Source organism: Hemitrygon akajei, chromosome 7, assembly GCF_048418815.1.
Source record: "Hemitrygon akajei chromosome 7, sHemAka1.3, whole genome shotgun sequence".
NCBI classification, from domain to species: domain Eukaryota; kingdom Metazoa; phylum Chordata; class Chondrichthyes; order Myliobatiformes; family Dasyatidae; genus Hemitrygon; species Hemitrygon akajei.
In genome coordinates, this window is record NC_133130.1 from 155,983,097 (window position 1) to 156,006,214 (window position 23,118).

Here is a 23,118-nt window from a genome sequence, read left to right on the forward strand (position 1 = left end):
TTTGTCCTCCTCTGCTGGTCTCTGAATTTCTCCCAGTCCTCAGGTGTGCCGCTTTTTTTTTCTAATTTATATGTTTCTTCTTTGAACTTGATACTATCCCTAATTTCCCTTGTCAGCTACAGGTGCGCTACCTTCCCTGGTTTATTCTTTTGCCAAACTGGGATGAACAATTGTTGTAGTTCATCCATGTGATCTTTAAATGCTTGCCATTGCATATTCACCGTCAACCCTTTAAGTATCATTTGCCAGTCTATCTTAGCTAATTCACGTCTCATACCTTCAAAGTTACCCTTCTTTAAGTTCAGAACCTTTGTTTCTGAATTAACTATGTCACTCTCCATCTTAGTGAAGAATTCCACCATATTATGGTCACTCTTACCTAAGGGGCCTCACACGACAAGATTGCTAACTAACCCTTCCTCATTGCTCAATACCCAATCTAGAATGGCCTGCTCTCTAGTTGGTTCCTCGACATGTTGGTTCAGAAAACCATCCTGCGTACATTCCAAGAAATCCTCTTCCTCAACACCCTTACCAAATTGGTTCACCCAATCTATATGTAGATTGAATTCACCCATTATAACTACTGTTCCTTTATTGCACGCATTTCTAATTTCCTGTTTAATGCCATCCCCAACCTCACTACTACTGTTAGGTGGCCTGTACACAACTCCCACCAGCGTTTTCTGCCCCTTAGTGTTATGCAGCTCTACCCATATCGATTCCACATCCTCCAGGCTAATGTCCTTCCTTTCTATTGCGTTAATCTCCTCTTTAACCAGCAATGCTACCCCACCTCCTTTTCTTTCCTCCTGAATATTGAATATCCCTGGATGTTGAGCTTCCATCCTTGGTCACCCTGGAGCTATGTCAATGTGATCCCAACTATATCATATTCATTAATAACTATCTGCACAGTCAATTCATCCACCTTGTTATGAATGCTCCTCGCATTGACACACAAAGCCTTCAGGCTTGTTTTTACAACACTCTTAGCCCTTTACAATTATGTTGAAAAGTGGCTCTTTTTGCTTTTTGCCCTGGATTTGCCTGCCTGCCACTTTTACTTTTCACCTTACTACTTTTTGCTTCTACCCTCATTTTACACCCCTCTGGTGTAAAAAGACTCACTTTCAAGGACTCTTCATCTCATGTTCTCGATATTTATTTATTATTATTATTTATTCTTCTCTGTTTGCACAGTCTTCTGCACTCTAGTTGAACACACTAATTGTGTGGTCTTCCATTGATTTTGTTACGGTGAAAATTCTATAGATTTATTATGTCCACAATAAAATGAATCTTAGGGTGAATCAGAAAAATAAAATGAATCATATATGGTGACATATATGTGCTTTGTTAATAAATTAACTTGGAACCTTCATTCAAAACAGATCTTTTCACAACTCAAGTCCAACAATGAATTGTTTTATGGACCTATTGGATCAAATGCTGAGCATGTTGAAGTGAAGTAGCTGTTATATTTCAGGCCGGTTTGGCATGTGGTGTTAAATCATTTGCCCCTCTCTCTTCACAGGTGAACGTAAAGTACCCTGTGCTATTATCTCAAATAGTTCACTTTGTGTGCTTGCCAATATTTAACTCCCAAGTAACTAGCAAGCTGGCCATTGTCAAGTTGCCCAGGAATGTCTTGCAACACGACCCTCTACAGCAAGGTGCATGCTTGGTTGAAGCTGACCTACCAGAGAAATTTGTTCCCTGAAGTCAGCTCCAATGTCATTGGTAAGGCATAGTGCCCTTTATCGTCTAACTGGTATTCCTGGGCGACAGAAATGCTCAGACTGCCAGCCCAACCTCACCCCCATGAGCTGCTGGCTGTCAAAGCTCTCGAAATATGAAGGCTTGTTAAAGCCTCTGGTGTTCAAAAATACACAAAATGAATCACGCAGTTGTAAAATTTTAAATCAGTAAAAAATTTAGAATTCCAAAAAACTATCAACACGGAAACAATTAAATTCATTTAACTTGGGTTGGATCCTTCGATAGTGGCTGTGCTTACATTTTGTATGACACATAGATCTAATTGTTCTGGTGGCTTCATTGTCCTGTCAGTCCAGCAAGTCAGAGCTGTGCGACCTGGCCTCAGATGATGGAACTACTGGTGTTAAATACCCTTTTTGTGATCACTGATATTTACAAACAGTACCAAAGAATGCTCCTCTCCACAAGGAATGGTGCCAATGTATCAGAGTGTGTGAGCAAGAGTCTTGATGTCAACTCATACTCCAGTCTCTGGCTTATTACTTGCTGCAGACTTTGGCAGCTTTAGGAAGCTTCGGGAGTCATCCCACATTTGGAGAATCTTAGAGGCTACCGGTAAATAAAAATGCCAACCTCCCAGTTATGGTACGCTGCTTTAGAAGCAACAGGGGAAATTCTTCCTCCTGCTGAACGTGTTCCTCTGTGTAAGGAGCAAGGATAAGTGAGAACATTAACTGAACCTTTCAGGTCCACGTCATCTGTCAAATCAGGGTTACATTCTGATTGAGATTATCATACGTGTGCTCACAGCAAACACCAGCTGGATGTATTTCAGTATCCTCACTGGTATGGTATTTCATTCGATAAATTTGCACGTATGCATTGCCCTGCCATAGTGGCACCAACTCAACATTCACAGCATCCAATGAAAACGTGCTGCTGGACACAATCGTGAAACTTCCATTTTTCAGTTTTGTGTGAAATAAATTCCTATCATCAGTCCTCTGTCTTAAAATTAACTTTCTTTTATTTGTATATATCAAAACAATGCCAATGCCAGTCGCACTTCAAGTTTCAACTCAACAATCCAATGTTCTTCAAAATGCACATTGTCTTTTTGTTTCAAATCAGAACACTCTTATAGTTAGCAAAAAAAGAGTGTAAGTAATACCCCTGACTGGTTAGAAACTTCCCTGGCTACTCAAACGGACCTAGCAACAGCAAGGCTGTGCAACATAAGTCAGATTGCAAGTCAGTTTTGTTGCTGTACTAGCAACCTCCTAACGATGAGCTCAAATCCAATTTAACAAAATCCACGACGAACCCACCAGATTCACAATCTTACCAGAATGTACAAGTGTCTAAAACTAACTGATTTTAAGTTGTTCAGGGAAGGAAGCCCATCAGCCCCATTGCCATCCACTCTCCCAAGATGAAATAGACTTCCATTTAGGGCAAAATAGTTGACTTACAAAGGCATCACAGCTATTAAACAGGTAAAATGAATACATTTTGAATGCAGCCTAGAAGGAGTCATATCTGGTTACCCTCCAACTAAGAGGCTACAGAATAATTGTGGTTTGCACCTTATTTTTCTACCTGCACTGAGTTTCAGTGTATTCTGCATCTGGTTTTCTTCTTACTATGTCAGTGTAATTATTTCTAGTGTGATCTGTCTGAACGCCACCCAAAATTAAAGCTTTCCACTCTGTCTCAGTTCACACAACAATAAAACAATTAAACAATGAATTAATAATATTCCTCATTCCTTTTATCCATCAATAGTGCATATTTTTCAAAATGTTTATAGAAGAGAAACTGCCCATGGTTAAATCCAGTTCTTCCAACTGCCTTTCCCTGTAACTTCATTGATTGAAATTTGCGTATGGTGAGCTTTGGGAATTATTCAGGAAGATGCAGGAGTATCATGCTCACAGATTGCCACAGGAAGGTGGACAGAAGTTCTCAGTGTACGAAAGCACTTCTGTAAATCTTGAGCTACACACATAAAATGCTAGAGGCACTCAGCAGGTCAGGCAGCATCTATGGAAATGAATAAACAGTCGACGTTTCAGGCTGAGACCCTTCAATCTTGAATCCATATTGAAAATGTTGAGTGGCAAACTCAATGCTTCTGGACCTAGCTGTAAATAGATAGCATCACTGAATGTGATTTTTGAAATGACCATAAGAATTATGGACCCCCACCCATTGAAAATATAAACAGATGGTTAAGCAGAATCTGTGTGTTCTTTGATCCATAGCAATGGAGATGAGCGCTCCAGATGTAGTGTTTCAAACCAGACACTCTAAAAAGTACTCTTAAGGGGTAGGCTTAACACCATGAGATGGACAGGCATACCAGACTGAAAGCTGAACATGGATTATTAATATATTCTGGAACACTTATTCAGAAATGTCCTCTCTAAACTTCCCCATCTTTCCTTCCACTTTTGAGTCGTCATTAACGTTTACCTCTTTAACTGATCCTTTGTCCACTTATATACTTTACATGTTGAGAATAAAGGAAAAACTGCAATTGCTGGAAACCTCACATAATAAACAGAAACTGCTGGAAACACTCTGTAGGTCAGGCAGCATCTCTGTCAGCACCTGACAAAGGGCCTTTGACCTGAAATGTTCACCCTGTTTCCCTTTCAAAGACCCAGCCTGACCTGCTGGGTGTTTCCAATGTTCCCTGTTTTTATTTCAAATATCAAATTTTGTCTGCAAAGTGCCACAGAATATTTTCTCATGCTAAATATGCTATATAAATAAACATAGCCTTTTTTTTGTGAACAGTCCACATTCCCACTTTTCTGGTACAGGAAATATTGGGATATTCTGCCACATTAACATGGAATGGTTCAAGTTGCGGTAACCGTTTGAATCGCGTATAGAAGTTGTTTCTTTTTCTCAATGTCACAGTCACAAATTAAAATGCCATTTCCTGTCACTTGATATAGCAGGCTCAGTGTCTGTGGTCATAGCTACTATTGTTCATGCCCTTGTCAAATCTGGCAAATAGTCGTCATAATGACACACTTAGTCACCTTTCATAATGGCAATATTTGATGACAATATAAGATGAAGCTGTCAAGAGTGGGAAGTTAGTGCCAATGACTTGCTTTTCCTCCACAATAAGTGCTTTTCGATGATTCCTACGTAAATTTTGTTTTCAGTCTGATTTTCCACTAAACAATACAAAGCTTATAAGTTACATTTTCAGACTCACAGAACTCTCCTGTTTGCAAACACTCAAAGATTACAAACACAGTATGCAATAGAACTCTTGAGAGGATTCAAAGTAGAACTACAAGATTGGGATTGAGCTGAAGCCCTTCAAGCTGCAGTCCTGAAACACACAGCAGCATAGTGGTTAGCACAAGCTTTGCAGTGCCAATGATCTGAATTCAATTCTTGCTGCCGCCTGTAAGGAGCCTTTATTCTCCCCAAGACTGTGTGGATTTCCTCCCAGTGCTCTGGTTTCCTGCCACAGTCCAAAGACGTACCAGATGGTAGGTTAATTGGCATTGTAAATTATCCCATGACTAGGCTATGGATAGGAGGATTGCTGTGCGGCATGGCTCGAAGGGCCAGAAGGACCTATTCTGCACTGTATCTCAATGAAATAAATAAATAACTTAACTGTGAGACATTACTCTGTGTTTAAAACAACCAAGTTTTCATTCTAAAACTATTGTTATCCTTCTGCATAATGTAGACCATGATAAATTGTTTTAACTAAATACCCAAATGCAGACAAAATTATATTACTTGCCTTTCTAATTCATTCCATAACTTCCATGCATGCTACATTAGTAACACTTCCAAGGATATTTCCTGAATGTTCGATGTGAGCAAAGAGATTTTGGTAAGTTGAGACATATTTCATTTTGAGGAAAATTTTTCTGTAGTTACTACTAATAAGTTAGAGGAGCAAGAACGTGGATAGTTTAAATCCGGGGTTCCCAACCTGGGTGTGTATGGACCCCTTGGTTAATGGTAGGGGGCTCCACGGCATAAGAACGGCTGGGCACCCCTGGACTTTAAATGAACCATTGTAAAATAGTCAGCGATCGTCATGACCCACCCAAACTATAGGTGACTGTGTTAGTTCTCCTATTATGTCCTTTTTTGTATTGTATGTAATCTAGCAGATTCCTTCTAGCATTTTATGTGTGATAAACACTGAGTTGCCATTAAACTGTGCTTAAAAATGTATCTCTTTTTCATTTCTGCTTTGTCTTCTTTTCCTCTCTGCTGACTGCCGCTGAGATATAATGTCACAGAAAGCAAGTCCTTGGCGCCAGACTCAAATAGGACATGTCTTCCTGTTTGAGCCTGGCAGGTAAGTACAAACAAACTTGCTCATAACATATTGAGCACAAAATATCTATCGATGCAAATAATTGAACAGAAATCAAAGTATTATGATCAACAGAAACAACTTAGCCTCTGCACATCATCCTAAACTCCTTTCTGGTAATACGTAGCATTGTGAACTTGGGCCTTGTGATCTCAGCTACCGATCTATAGAGCAAACAGGAGGAAATCTGCAGATGCTGGAAATTCAAGCAACACACATAAAATGCTGGTGGAACGCAGCAGGCCAGGCAGAATCTATAGGGAGAAGCACTGTCAATGTTTTGGGCCGATCTATAAATCTGAGTTAAAATCCAACCACAGCTACTGTCAAATTTAAATTCAAATAATTGAATAAATTTGGAATTAAAATCTCTATGATCATAAAACTCACATTTAAAAAAAAAACAAATCTTTCTGGGAAATCCTTATTCTTACCCAGACTGAAAACTGACATCACTGGCCCGAAATGCGCTGACCAGCCGCACAGTTTAAGGAGTAAAGGATGGCCAATAAGTGTGAGCCTTGCCAATGTCATCACATTCCCTGAATATTTTACTGTCTCTTTTGTCTCGTGGTATTGAGGTCTAAGCCCAATTTCTATCCCGGCTGAAAGCTGTAAAGCGGTCACCAAGCAGCAGTCAAGTCTGTCTGTGGCTGAGATCCACGTTAAGCAATGCTTATACCAAGTGAGCTGTCAGGAACTTCCCTCTGTCTCGGCTTTTGTTTCCAATGAACTGGCTGTCTGAAAAGGGAGTGAAAAACTCTGGATGGGAGTTTCCGCTTTAAAATACCGTAACTTTTCCCCTCCAGCTGTTTTCTACGGATTAGGGAAAATCAGCACAGCATGTGGCAGAGGGGCAAAGAGGGGATTTTTTTTTAATGCAGTGATTTGTTATGGTGGAATCCATGGCCTGAAAGGACGGTGGAAGTATAATCAAAGGTAACATTTTAAAAGCAATTATGTTTGCAATTTAAACGTTAAAAAATCAAGCCTACAGGGCATGAGAGAAGTGAGACTAATTTGAAAAGCGCTTTCAAAGCCTGGCATCCGTATGATGGAACCAGTAGCCTTACGGGCTAGAAACCTAGGAGCCAATAAGTAGCTGTGCTAAAGTGGTGTTGCAAAGGCACCAGTATCAGTCCATTCTGCTGTCTTAAGTGTGTAATTTATTTATTAGCCACGAAGGCTTGAACGATAAGCTGGCGCCATTCGGGGTGATGTTCCCTTCAGCACACGATATGCACAGGTAATTTGAGGAATCTCGTACACTTGCTAAAATTAGCCTGCACTAATTGATGACACGCTGCACCTCTTAAACAGGAGATGCCAATGAATTACTTAATCAGTGCTGGAAGGCACCTTGAGGAATACCTCCAATCAGAACAGCATCAAGGTCTGGATTTCCCTGCAAAAGATGTTTACACCCATGGAGTGGCTCCAAGTGTTGAGTGCTGCATTAAAAAGGTCAAATGCAGTAGTCCAGAGGAGAGCCGTAGTATGCCCACGACCACACTTTTCAGTAGTATGGGATGGAGATCACAAGCAAGCTGGCTGCCAGAGAGCCTCTGGCCAATGTTGGTCATTGATTATGAAGCTAACCTTCCCACGTTCCACTTTCTCCTTAGCCCAGGGTCCCTTCTGCCATCTAGGTTCAAAGTTCATACTAAATTTGTTATCAAAGTACATATATGTCACTGCGTACTATCTCGGAATTCATTTTCATGCGGGCATTCACAGAAAGTACAACGAAACACAGTAGAATTAATGAAAAAGCACACACAACAAAGACAATCAACCAATATGCAAAACACAACAAACTATGCAAATACAAAAAGAGAAAGAAAAAAAACATAGTGATAATATTAAATGAATGAGCAATAACTATTGAGAACATGAGCAGTAGAGTCCTTGAAAATGCATCAGGGACTGGAACTGGTTCAGTGTTGGGGTGAGTGAAGAAATCCCTTCTGGTTCAGGGGCCTGATGATTAAGGGAAAATAATTGTTCCTGAACCTGGTGGTATGGAACCTGAGGCTTCCGGATGCCAGCAGTGGAAAGAGGTGGTTTAAACACCCACCTTTTATCTGCCCCTGCTGAGAACTGCTCAAATTTACAATCAGAATCTGGTTTATTATCTGACATATGTCATGAAATTTCTAGTTTAGTGGCAGCAGGACAGTGGAAAACAATTGCTACAAGTTACAATAATAAATAAATAGTGCAAAAGAGGATTAGTGAGGTAATGTTCTTGTTCTGTTCAGAAACTTGATGGCAGAAAGGAAGAAGCTGTTTCTAAAAAAAAGTTGAATGTGAGTCTTCAGGCTCCTGTACCTCCCCCCTAAACAGATGGTACCCCCTTACCATCCCAGGTGGTAAATGTCCTGTATTATGGATGCACTATCTCTTGAAGAGGTCCTTGATGCTGGGGAGACTTGTTGCTTTCTCACTTCAAGATGTACTACTTGGACATGCCAGGTGGATGAGTTGCAACCATCAAAGAGCAAAGAAGGAGATGCAACATTATTTGCACCTGCATACCACTGGCTCAGGCTTGGACAATGTGTGGGATGGTAGTCGGTTGTTCAGTCTCTGTATTTGGGTGAGTCGTTAAGCAAAACTGGATGACAGATCAACCAGAGTGAAAGGGTCTAGTTCACTGAGGCAAGTTGAAAGTATTGTTCAATGGACTTGGGGGTTGCAGAGAACTTCAGCTGTGCAAATGATGGAAAAGCTCTCTAATGAATCACCTAATACAATTTTCGACCCTAAATGGCCAATTCTGAAAATTTATTGGCAACCCATAGGATGTCGCCATTAGAAAATGGTCAGTGTTGTAGGTCAAGATAAAATGCTGAGACTTCCATTTGATACAACTGGGTAATGAGGAAGTCATGCTAAATTCTTAATTCCCAGTCCAAAGTTCAATGACGGAGGTCCTACTGCTTTATGGCATAGGCTGCTGCACAGCATGGCCCATGTTAAGGGATTGAAGACTGAGACTGGTTTCTTCATTGCTGTTTTCCACCTTTCTCATTGACGACGACTTCTTCCACATCCAACTGTTCTGTTGCAAGGGCTGGCTTTATGGTTGCCAGATGATGCAGAAAACGACAGTTAATGGTTAATATGACACTCACTTCTGAAGAGCATTGCAAGGCTTCTCACTTCCAAAACACTGCCAAGGACTCGAATGAGATTATAGTCCCCAACAGGCATTATAATTGTGTGACACACCCAAAAGTTGTCATTGTAGAGAGGAGCTGAGAGAGAGGTGGGCAGCTTTTGTCTTGCAATCTCCAGGCATCCTTCAGATCCCACTCCCACTGCTTCTGCTAATGCTAGACACTCTGGGACAGTGGCAAATGCACCATTGCCATGTTGTCATTGATTAACCTGTAATTAAAGGGAACCATAAGTTCCTTTGCTGTACCAATTGACACCAAGGTTTCAAACTATAGCATTGCAATCCACTGAGTGCAACAATTGTTCTTCCAAGTTGGTTCACACCAAATGTCTGAGCAATTGGTTCCTCTAAAAGGCGCTGGTGCTGGGTTCAGCTATACTGATAACACCTTTTTTCTTCATAAAAAGTTTGTACAGTTTGTTCCTCGCACTTCAATGAGTCATCTTCACAGGGGACCTCCCAATTAGGTCTTGCATAGAGTTTTGTTCCGATGAAATGTTGAGACTCAACACGATGACAGTTCTCTTTCCTTCGACAAACACTGACTTGCTGAGTTTGTCTAGTACAGGGGTTCCCAACCTGGGGTGCGAGATGGAATTTCAGGGGGGGGCGACAAAAAGAGGCTTGTGTCCTTGAGTGATGAGTCATCACTCAGCCAGTTGCAGTGTGCCTTGAGAAGTGGTGGTAACATTTGTCCCAAGCACACTCCAGTCTCCCGCCGGCCGAGTCGAGAGCGACGTAAACTCACTCCAGTCTCCTGCTGCCTGAGTCAGTGTTGAGGATTCTCATCAGTGTTACCTGGGAAGTTACACCTCGGAGTTGAGGAGTCTCATCAGTGTTACCTGGGAAGTTACACCTCAGAGTTGAGGAGTCTCATCAATGTTAGCTAGAAGGTTACATCTCAAGAGTTAAAAATCATCTCATAATGCCAAAATCTTTATACATCTCGAATCAATCATCGAGTAATGACTTGGCGTTAAAACCAAACCCGCAGACAGTAGATAAATTACTCAATTATAAAATTTTAAAAAGCCGCATTTTGATAAAAAGCAGCTGAAGTCATTCATTCGTATTTGTCTCAATGCATTAAAGAAGTTTTTGAATTTCAAAGGTTTTTTTCTCTTAAAAGGTTTTTTTCTTGAGTCATTGATAATTTTGAATTGTGTTAGTTGAGGAAGTATCATGGTTAGCACCGAGGACTTTGAATCGTGTGATGGGAGTTCATACCTCCGGTAATCATCAGAAATAGGTGTGTAAATTCAGTAGAGAGTAGCCTAATAAGTTGCGTCGCGTCCCTGTAGCATTTCCACCTGATAATTTATCTTGGCGTAATCGCAGATAATATTGTAATATATTATTCGAAAGCGTATTTCTTGCGATACTTTGCTATAGGCGTGTCTGGTTGAGTAAAGTGGTCATCCCTGACTTAGTCAGATAGTTTTTCTCATATTAGTTTATATTTTTCTCTTTACCTTTAACCCTTCATCATGTCAAAAAGAAGGAAATGGAATGATGACTATGTGTGCTTTGGTTTCACTTGCACAACAGGAAATAATGGCTTGCAAAAACCCCAGTGCATTCTTTGTAGCATTGTATTTTCCAACTCAAATCTGAAGCCATCCAAACTTCAAGAGCACTTCAAGAACAAGCATGGCGGAGCTGATGTTGAAGGACATGATGTTGGGTCATTGAAAATCAAAAGAGCTTGTTTTGATTCACAAGGAACTCTTCCAAAATTAGGTTTCGTTTCAGTTGAAAAACCACTACTTCTTGCTGCATACCAAGTGGCATATAAAGTGGCCAAATCCAAGAAGCCCCATACAATTGTGGAAGAGCTCATCAAGCCATGTGCACTGGAAATGGCAACAATTATCCTGGGCAAAGAAGCAAGAAAAAAATTTGAACAGGTGCCCCTATCAAATAATGTTATTCACAACCGAATCAGTGATTTGAGTGAAGATATTTTGGACCAAGTCATCTCAGATGTCAGAGCTAGTCCTCTTAAAATCTCTATTCAGTTGGATGAGTCAATTGATGTCTCCAGTTGTAGTTAACTCATCATATTAGTGAGGTATGTCAATGATGGTGCTGTGAAGGAAGATTTCCTGTTTTGTAAAGATCTGAAAACAAATACAACTGCAAAGGATGTGATGCAGCTGGTGAAAGACTTCTTTGCCAAACATGATTTAGATATCAAAGTCATTGGTTCTGTGTGCACTGACAGGGCACCTGCAATGCTTGGAAATAAATCTGGCCTTTCTGCATTGATGAAAAAGGAGATTCCAGACTTGCAAGTTACCCATTGTTTTCTTCATCGGCATGCTTTGGCATCAAAATCATTGCCTCCAAATTTGAAGAAAATCCTTGATACTTGTGTGAAGATCATCAACTGGATAAGGGGGCATGCTTTGAACCATCGCATCTTCAAATCATTTTGTGAGGATCTGGGAAGTGAGCATTGAGTTTTGCTTTTCCTCACAGAAGTCCGTTGGTTGTCACAAGGACAAGATTTAACCCACTTCTTTGAACTGTAGGAAGAAATCAAAGTTTTTCTGGAGGAGCGTGAATGTGATCTGGTTGGGGCAATGGAATCACAGGAATTCGCCCAAATGCTGGCTTACTTAGCTGACATTTTCACTCGTATGAATGACCTGAGTGTTTCTCTTCAAGGAAAAGGGATAAACATATTGAAGGCTTGTGAAAAGTTGAATGCCTTCAAAGGAAAGTTACATCTTTGGCGTTGAAGGATGGAAAGAGGCAGTCTCTCAAATTTTCCTTCACTAGAAGAGATGGTTGATAATGCTGGATCCATAACTCCTACTGTGCGTGAAGAAATTGTGGCTCATTTGGAAATGCTCTCAGAATTGTTTGATGGATATTTTGCTGCTGGAGACCTGAAGATTACAGAAGAATGGATCATGAATCCATATTCCTACAATTTGGAGAAATTGTCAGATGATGAAGAGCTGAAGGAAGATCTTATTGATTTGCAGACAAATCGAGCTCTTGAAATTCAATTTGAAAGCAAGACTTTGGAGGAGTTTTGGTGTGCTGCTCTGGATGTGTTCCCAAGACTTGGTGGAAAAGCACACTGTGTCCTCATTCCATTTGCAACAACATACTTGTGTGAATCTGGATTCAGTTCTCTTTCGTCAATCAGGCCAAAATCTAGGAATCGCCTGAATCCACAGGCAGACCTGCAGATCGCAGTCAGCGTGAAAGTTCCACGTTTTGACAAAATCATGAATGAGAAGCAGGAGCAAAGAAGTCATTGAATTTTATGTTCACAATTGGGATTGATTTTACTGTTTACAATTATCTCTGCATAAATTAGAATCTAGTTGCTCAATTTATATTTGCAATTTATGTACTGAGTTAAAAGCTTATTTTTTATGTTCAATTTGTTCACCCGCAGTACTGTATGTAGTTCAATTTGTGGTTCAAAAATTAGAAATTAGACTTCTTCATCTTCAAATGTGATATTACTTTTGTAGGGGGTGCGAACATTAATCAAACATTTCCTAGGGGTGTGGGGCATAGAAAAGGTTGGGAACCACTGGTCTAGTACTTTCTGAAATCACCTCTGCTTCCTTAAAGTGCTTTGCATGTCAATGCGTCAAACATATTGAAGTCTGTGATTGCAACTCCCACCTTACTTCATGCACACGAAAATTGCATTTCTCTTTGATGCCGCTCATTTCCCTTGTAAAGTGAACAAAGATACACTTTGAGGAACTGAAATGCCTGGATTGATGCAATTCAGGAGAATGAAAGGGTAAGCTCTCAAATCAATGTGCTTAATGGATTGAATTACCTTGTCTTATTGCAGGCAAGTACCAAGTGTGCCCACAGGTTCATATTAGCAAAGGATCAAGAGTGTTACCTCCTGGCAATCCAATGTGCAGAATGAAATGGTTGTTTCTTTCCTGTGCAGATGCAGTGTAAAGTTCTCCACTCTGTACCAATAATGTGCCTCAGTTCCAACTATAGAAAAGCACCCTCAATTCAGCAGTGTAAGATTACCGTGGCCCCTCAGAGCAGAACTGCCAACTGGCAGTGATAGATTTTTGTACTGTAGACACAAACCCCACTAGAAAGTGGATTAAGACTGTACAAATTTCACATAAGACCCTTACTGCCAGCAGATAGAAAAGACTTTCATTGCCTTACTCTGGACTGGATTTGAATCAGAGTACTTTGGGTGAAAGGACACTATATAACGCAATCCTCCACCCAATCTCTGAGATGGTTACTTTCCAAGGTCAGAATTAGAAAGAGGACAGTGAAAATATTTAAAAAGCACAATTAATTTTAAATTTCCAGAATCTGACACCATTAAAGGTCATTAGCATGAAATCAGGATGTTCTGAAATGGGGGCTACTGACATGAAATGGTTTGGCACCGATTTATAAATCACTTCATGGCTTGGTGCTGTGTCTAGTTGTACTACACATTTGCAGTATTGCAAAACAGCTACACCTCCAGGTTGACTCAAATTCTGTGTTACATCTTGAATATGGCGGTCACAGAACAGAAGATATTTCATGTTTTTGTAAGCATAGCAAGTAATATCAGATCATTTTCTTTAGGCTGGCTGCAACTTTATGAATGTAAGCAAAGTGAAGTTTAAAAAAAAAAATCCCCAGGCAAATGTTGGAAACTTCTTAAACTTCAAATTTAATCTTTCTCATCTGAGCCCAAATCTGATTGTCATTTAACACTTCCCAAGAATGATATGCTCTTGGCTATATATGTAACTTCAGTCTCCTATGTTCAGCAAGTAGAGAATGCTGCACTGCTGTTGTCCATTGGTACATGGGACAACCTCCTTTGTAATGCATCCTCTTTCCTTCCCTCAAACTAGAAAGGATTAATGTTGACTTTATGTATCATAGGTAATAGTGAACTGGCAGCCTACGTTACACCTCCCTTATATTAAAATTCTAAGGGATATGAAATAGGCTCAGCACCCACATTACTTTTAATGACATGCAAGAAACCTCTGGTCTGCATAGTACAGATCTGTAGATTAAAGTAAGGGGGCGGATTTAAAGCTCTGAAGAGGGGAGATCTTTTTAGTGCTTTCATCTGCATAAAACGGAGAAATTATTGATTGGTTCAGGATCATGTACATGAGTACATCTGTTGAGTCATATACATAAGTAAGATATCTCTCTCAGGTTAACCCATCGGACAAAAATTGTGAACTCTAAAAGTACCAAGCACTGTACAATTTGTAGAAGGCTGGAGATGCAATGACTCTGCTGACGTTTTTTTCTGGAAATGCACTTCAAGTAGCTAAATTGTTTGCCTTCTTTATCAAGATTCTTTTAATTTTTGAACAAGGCTTAAATATTTCCTTTTTTTTCTTCCTAATATAATTATGTTGTTTGATAATGAGTTGCCTTTTTCGATGCCTGCTCATGTTCACTTCTCCAAAGCTTGGTTTATTGTTGTGGAGAACATTCCTTGAAACTGCCAGACCTTAGCAATTACTTGGATATTATAGAGGTCACATAAAAGTGTTTCGTTCTCAGTTGCTGATATTTACCTAGCTTTTGGTTATTTATTCTGGAAACAGATTTGCCACTATGGCAGACTGTGGTTTTCTTAATGACAGAAGAAATGTGATAGCAGTGATGATATCTTTCCCACAAATTAACTCTCAAGGGAGAATGAATACATAATGCCAGCCAGACCTGAAAATTAAAGCCACAAATATAACTCTTACTTAACAGTGTATACAACTATAAATTTTATCAGGGTTTTTTTTGTGAAGAACTGTCTGAGTAGTGGATATCAGTGACTGCATGATTTATAATCTTATGAGTCACAATTACAACAATTTACCAAAAATAATCTGCATTAAAAAAGTTAAAATGTTCACAGAAGCTTTAATCAAACAAAACTTGACAACTCTTCGTCCAATGCATTATAAGGATAGATGCTCCAAAAATTCATTAGCTGCTTTTAAGAAACAGGGTTAGAATGGAAGAGAAAATGTCAAAGTTCGAAGTTAATTTATCATTAGAGTACATACATGTCTACATATACAACCCTGAGATTTATTTCCTGTGGGCATGCTCAGTAAATCCATGGAATAATAACCATAATAGGATCAATAACAGCCGCACCAACGTGGATGTACAACCAGTGTGAAAAATGATACTTGGGGTGGGAGGGGATGATGGTGCTGTGAGAGTGGATGTGAAATTTCAGAGCATAAAGGTGCGGCTGACTGAAGACTACTGATGGTGAGAAAATAGAATTCATGTGATGCCCTAGAAGCCAGACTTGAATAAATGTAGACTTATTATTGGACTGAGGTGTGACCAAAAAGGGTGATTCTATGAAGGAATTTGAAGTGAAGATTGAATGCATGGATAATGACATTTCTTCGAGAAGGCACATAACTTCATAATTTTACTGAGACATTTTCTTGTATTATGTGCAAGTGATGTGATTTATACTATTATGTTATTGCAAATAATTCTATATATCAGACCTTTTATAAATTCAGTACCCCTTTAAGAACAAATGACTTACTCAAGAGCTCCAAAGTATGTAGAAAGCGACCTGGAAACTGAACTATTCTAACTAAATTAAAACTTTGTTTTGGTTTGTAAAATAGTTTAGATTGTGAGAAAAATATACAGTTAAAAGAAACATTGTTAGTACACAGCCAATAAAAGAAACACTGCACTTAATGATTTAAAGATGTGCCGTTCCTCTCTAACAGTTTTTGTGAGCGTGTCAGGGCAGTAATAAAAATGAAATATGCTCATATTTTACAAATCGAAGACCCTCTGCTTTGAGACAGTTGAATTTGAGGAATAGTAACCTGTCACTTTGACATGCAGACAAGCAAATGACATAGCTACCTCACCTAAGGCACCGTTGTACGTGTTAACTTTTGAGTGTGGACGTGTAACCAGGAGGGGACAACCTTCCCTTGATGGTGTCTTTCAGCTAAATATAGAGACCTGCATGTTACTGTACTCAAAGCCTAATGTTTTAGCATTGCCACTGACAGTAGGTTTGAAAATCAAGCCTTGTGGCCCCATTCCCTGATGACCATCATCTTGGCACCATAAGTGACTTTGTACTCATTTCCTCTTATAAACAGAACTTCATGCTGTAGATGAGGCATTCAACTTGAATGGATTCTTTTAGTTTAAAATGGAAACCTATCTGTACTGAATCTAAAATATCCTCTACATCAATAGTCTTACCACATGTAAGAATGCCCTGGTTCAGTTTATGTCTGGCTCTATAATTTATTATTATTATTATTATTATTATTATTATTATTTTCTTCAGAAATAATGAACGTTGTGAAATACAAGAGCCACATCATGAAAGTTGTTGTGTACTAGATCTGTTATCAGTTAGCAAGCTATTCCTTTAAATGCTTTGCTTTGCTCAATCTGTTTTTGTAATAAAGAAGCCCAGTGGATTGCAAAGGCAGGATTCACACACGCATAGCTTGCACATGCTCAGTTCAACCCCAGAAAATTCCCTGTGGAGAAATTGAGGCCTACACCAAAACATTTGTCTTAATTAGCTATAGTCGGGTTTGAAATGACTGGTTGATCCTGAGTGTTAATGTCTTTTGGAAAGCACTAATTCATATTTCCCCTTCCTCCGTGTTTTATAGCCATTGAATACATTAATTTTAATAGATAGTAACAAAATTTGTTTTCTCTGTAATCCTGCGGAGAGAACATCTCACGGTTATAGTTACTCACGGACAGTTATTGTTTCTGAAATGGTGACACAATGGAGAATCCTCACCAGTCAGCTTTAATTTTGGGCTCTGCTTTCGTAACCCATGTTGTATTCCACAAATGTCAACAACACTCAGCCTCACTAGAATTCCCAAAAATTCTAGTGACTCAAGTCACGAGTGAGGTTATCATTGTCGGTGTAGCATGGAATTATGGGTGGGGCTTCTTCTACCTCATGAGGGTGTTCTAGAGCAGAGATTCCCAACCTTTTTTCATGTCTTGGACCAATTACCATTAAGCAAGGGGTCCGTGGACACCAGGTTGGGAACCCCTGTTCGAGAAGGACCTACTGGGAGTGTCATTCTCAGATAAGTTTTGATGAATTAAGCAGTTAATGAAGACAACAAAATCCTGGGCCCTACAATTTCATACGACAGATTGGGTCCTTAGATTATTTAAGAGGAATCTATCCACAATTTGACCCTTGTCGGTCACTGCAAGATTAGGGAAATTATAAATGGATCATAAAATGTCTATCTCAATGTGATAATGAATGGGCAGTCAAATTTTCCATGCAAAATTAACAAGGCCTATTCAGTATTACACTGTTAAAACTATGTGCCTCACCTGATATCTGTTGTTCATGTGTGAGCTTGCAGAGCGAATATTTAATATGGTGGACACCTTTGACTAACACCTGTCAAAGACGCACGTGGCATTTAACCATCCGCATCACAGCATTTGACGTTAAACTCAGAGTTTTCTGAGGAAAAATATATCATGGCAACTATTAATCCACTAAATACAGCTCATTCAATTACTTCCTACCTTTAAGAAATTAATATTTAATTCACAGGCTATCAAATTCTGTATGTGTGCTTGTTATGATTAGAAATATAATGACCATAGTACAATAGATTCTGAAGGATTTTGGAAGCTTGTGAATGAGACAGATTTCTGTCCTTTTACTTAATGGTCTTGTATACAGCCTGCTCCTAGACTTACTGTCCACCGTGCCTACTTGCACTAATTTGTTACAGATTGAGAAGACTGGATGACCCTTGTACCCAAGCAGTGTCTCGAGTGATGCACTGGCTTGGCCTCAAGTTACATAACCTAAGGCCTACCCTTCAGAATATAATGATGAGTTATTGGCAGCCCAACGCTGTCAGAGGTCTTTATTTTTAAATATCCTTGACAATCAAAGTCATTCAAAAACAGTCAAATGAACTTCAGTGTGTTTTATTTAATTATTTGAAACCTACATGAAAAATGAAAGCATCCTAAAGTGTTAATCATGAAAGCATTAAAACAGTAAGAGTGGAGGTTAGGATGAGAGTAGACTTCATTAAATTGGATTGCAGGGGAGATTGATGGGATGGAGTTTTCCTTTGCTCTTAATTGAGATGTTTGCACAAGATAAGGTAAAATAAAATGGGTGACCATCTTACCTTTTCAATGACCTGCTCGTGCTGACCTGAAGTGAAGCCCTAGAACCTGTGCAGGACATTAGTACTCTACTAATGAACTCAAGCGAGGAACCCAGAGGCGAAGCAGGAGGATGGACACAGTGGCATTTTGACCTCCAGCTTTTCCCTCACCTCTGCCCATGAGCAAGCAGGCACAGAAATCTGAGAAAGGCTAAAGAGCAGCAGCCACCTGCACACTGCTTCCAACCAAGTACTGTGTATTTCTCTTTATAGAATCAGATGGGGGAGAAAGCACTTCTCCAGAACCCAGTATAAAATTATTGATTGCTGTATTTGGGTAACAAATGTCAAAAAAGCAGACTTAATTTTCTCAGTGAATGCAACCTGGCAGATGAATGAAAATCACGGGTATATTAGACCCACTGTATTTCACTTAATGTGGAAAAAAAAACCTTTGTTTCATTTCTGTCAACTGATGCCGGATCAAAGGGCTAAAGCATCTCGTGCTCTATACTGTACAAATCTGTGGACTCAAGTGGAATCAGAATGAAAATCAGGTTTATTATCACCAGCATGCGTCATGAAATTTATTAACTTAGCAGCAGCAGTTCAATGCAATACATAATATAGATAAATAAATAAATCTATCAATTACAGTACTGTATACCTATATTGAATAGATTAAAAATGGTGCAAAAAACAGAAAGAATAAAAAGTGAGGTAGTGTTCAGGGGTTCAATGTCCATTTAGGAATCAGATGGCAGAGGGGAAGAAGCTGTTCCTGAATTGCTGAATGTGTGCCTTCAGGCTTCTATATCTCCTTCCCGATGGTAACAGTGAGAAAAGGGCATGCCCTGGGTGCTGGAGGTCCTTAATAATGAATACTGCCTTTCTGAGATACCGCTTCCTGAAGATGTCCTGGGTACTTTGTAGGCTAGTACCCAAGATGGAGCCGACTAACTGTACGACCCTCTGCAGCTTCTTTCGGTACTGTGAAGTAGCACTCCTCCCCCACCCCCATACCAGACCCTCAAACCTCATACCACAAGGTGATGCAGCCTATCAGAATGCTCTCCACAGTACAACTTTAGAAGTTTTTGAGTGTATTTCTTGACATACCAAATCACTTTAAACTCCTGATGAACTATAGTCGCTGCCATGCCTTCTTTATAACTACATCGATATGTTGGGACCAGGTTAGATCCTCAGAGAACTTGACACCCAGGAACTTGAAACTACTCACTCTCTCCACTTCTGATCCCTTTATGAGGATTAGTATGTGTTCCTTCGCCTTACCCTTCCTGAAGTCCACAATCTTACTGACATTGTGTGCCAGGTTGTTGCTGTGACACTATTCCACTAGTTGCTCCTGTATGTCCTGTATCACCACCTGAGATCCTACCAACAATGGCTGTATCATCAGCACATTTATAGATGGTATTTGAGCTATGCCGAGCCACACGTTCATAGGTATAAAGAGTGTAGAGTAGTAGGGTAAGGACACACCCCTGAGGTGCACCAATGTTGATCATCAGTGAGGAGGAGATATTATCACCAATCCACACAGATTGAGGTCTTCCGGTTAGGAAGTCAAGGATCCAATTGCAGAGGGAAGTACAGAGGCCCAGGTTCTGTAACTTCTCAATCAGGATTGTGGGAATGATGGTATTAAATGCTGAGCTATAGTCGATGAACAGCATCCTGACGTAGGTGTTTGTGTTGTCCAGGTGGTCTAAAGCTGTGTGAAGAGCCATTGAGATTGCATCTGCCATTACAAGGTACGTTACATATCTCTTATGTTACATGATAGCATCAGACTTGAGGAAGGAAGTTACCCGAGTTCTATCATATGTTTCTTTTGAACCTAACACCTTGCAACTGTTTAATCCAACACCTTTGGGTTTTGTGATATTTTAGCATCAATGCATTCTTCTCTGCAAGAGTACGTTGGTGAATTTTGGAACTATTTGCTGCCTCTTAACAGGACAAAAAATGATTAGGTTGCATTTCACCACAAAGATCCAAAGTGCAAGTCAGAACAACTGAAAACAAGAACCTGATTTGTTTAGTATGCTCACAGCTGCCTTCAGTTGGCAGTTTTGACACTGTTTTAAGAAATATGCCAACTTACAACAGCTGTGAGCTGACTTGTTCTGGGACCCAGGAGTAAAATATGAGAAGTTAATATTTTCGCTCAGGGTGCATGTAAGTTATGTTTTAGAAACAAGTGGTATCACGTAACAAGTTCTTGGATATGAAAATACAAAACTGAAAGGCAGGAAAACTGTAAATGACATAATCTAGATAATAACAAAATAGTTCCATCCTCTGTCCTCCTTCCTCACCCGTTTCTACAGCCATGTCATCTCTTACCCGAGCTAACCAAAAAGGGTAAAAAAAAATCTTGGGCAGACAGGGGAAAGGGGAGTAGCGAATGGAACTGTTGCCTGACAGCACTGGAGATCCAAGTTCAGTCGTGACCTTGGGTGCAGACTGTGCAGAGCCCGCGCATTCTCGCTGTGACCCTGTGTGATTGTTCCAGATGCTTCAGTTTCCTTTTACATCACAAAAACATGCTAGGTTAATTGACCAATATAAATTGTCCCTAGTGTGTCAGTGATTGATTTAATATAGGGAGGGTAAAAATAGTGGATCAAAGTAAGATTAGGGCAGCTGGCTGGTTGATATTCAGTACAGCCGTGATGGGTGAAATGGCCTGCTTCAGAACTGCATCTCTCAATGACTTTCAATTAAGTTGCCTCACTGCCCTGTTTCTCAAGTCAAGTCAAGTCAACTTTTATTGTCATTTCGACCATAACTGCTGGTACAGTACACAGTAAAAATGAGACAACGTTTTTCAGGACCATGGTGTTACATGACACAGTACAAAAACTAGACTGAGCTATGTAAAAAAACAACACAGAAAAAAAACTACACTAGACTACAGACCTACCTAGGACTGCATAAAGTGCACAAAACAGTGCAGGCATTACAATAAATAATAAACAAGCCAATAGGGCAGTAAGGTGTCAGTACAGGCTCTGGGTATTGAGGAGTCTGATAGCTTGGGGGAAGAAACTGTTACATATTCTGGTCGTGAGAGCCTGAATGCTTCGGTGCCTTTTCCCAGATGGCCGGAGGGAGAAGAGTTTGTATGAGGGGTGCGTGGGGTCCTTTATAATGTTGTTTGCTTTGTGGATGCAGTGTGTAGTGTAAATGTCTGTAATGGTGGGAAGAGAGACCCTGATGATCTTCTCAGCTGACCTCACTATCTGCTGCAGGGTCTTGCGATCCGAGATGGTACAATTTCCGAACCAGGCAGTGATGCAGCTGCTCAGGATACTCTCAGTACAACCCCTGTAGAATGTGATGAGGATGGGGGTGGGAGTTGGACTTTCCTCAGCCTTCGCAGAAAGTAGAGACGCTGCTGGGCTTTCTTTGCTATGGAGCTGGTGTTGAGGGACCAGGTGAGATTCTTCGCCAGGTGAACACCAAGTTCTGCCACTACTTCCAGGAGTTCAAACCTAATACATGAATTCCCCAGGCTTTAAAAGATCAACTTTCTCCTAGATGCTCTAGAGTGATTTTTTAAAATCTTCCCATGAGCAACATACTGCTTTGCCATGGCAACACGAGAGCTGATGCTGTAATCTGAAGGAAAACAAACTGCTGAAGTAACTCAGTGGATCACGCAGTGTCGGTAGAAGGGAGTGGACTGTCAAGGTTTGGGTTGGGACATGTCATCTGGACTGGGTACCTGAATCACTCTACATGAACTGTTTCAACCTGGAAAGTCAACTGTCCAATTTCCTCTCCAGATGTTGCCAGACACGCTGATTTCCTCCAGCAGTTTGTTTATTGTTTTCCTGTGCAAGGTAGTACTTGAAAAATGGTCATCAAAAAATCCTCCCACAGGCAGTCAGACTGCTAAATAGCTGCTCTACCTGACTCTGCTTTGGACACTTCTAGCTTGCACAAGACACTTATAACTTGATTTTAACCGACATGTGGCTGTTGTGTTTTATTATTTATTGTTGTGTTCATTATTTAGTGTTGCGTTTGTTATGTTGTGATTGCACTGCTCCTGGGAAACACTGTCTCATTCTGCCCTGCAGAGCTGATGTACGGTTAGAATGACAATAAAGTTTTTGAATCTGAATCTGAATCTGACTGGGAAATTTGGAAGTCCACCCAATAAGAATTCTGTAACCCAAAGATTTTATGAATTTAAGGGCTACTTAGTTTGGTATGTATAATCAAGTTTACGTCATTGTTTCTGATCCTTGCATGTGCAAGGAAAAATTTAAAGCAGGACTCGATCCGATAATAAAGCAATCCTTACTGTTAAGTTTTCCCTGTTTTCCCTGGTTTCCACTGAGAAACATAGAAAACCTACAAATCTTAATGTATTATTGTACACAAAGTATTTTACACTTTATGAATGGTTTATAGATTAATTGCTGTATAAATAGTAATATCTAAATACTTTGCTAAGAAATTTGCAGTTCAAGAATCCTCCTGTCTGGCCGATGAACACTGCTTACAAACTTCAACCCAATAGAACTGAGTTTCATCATGCAGTGTCCTAATTAAATCCTGTGTTTCAGGTCAGATCAGAGGGCATTTTCACATGATACATCTTTGAAACAAATAATGAGGATTATAATCAATACTAAGTGGATAAC

The 23,118-nt window shown here is 39.9% G+C and overlaps 1 protein-coding gene across 5 annotated transcripts in view; it reads right to left on the reverse strand.

Annotated features, from left to right (window-relative positions):
* The window catches only part of LOC140731040 (pappalysin-1-like), a 362,759-nt gene that overhangs the window by 150,005 nt on the left and 189,636 nt on the right, over window positions 1–23,118 (reverse strand). The gene's annotated exons all lie outside the window — the stretch shown is intronic.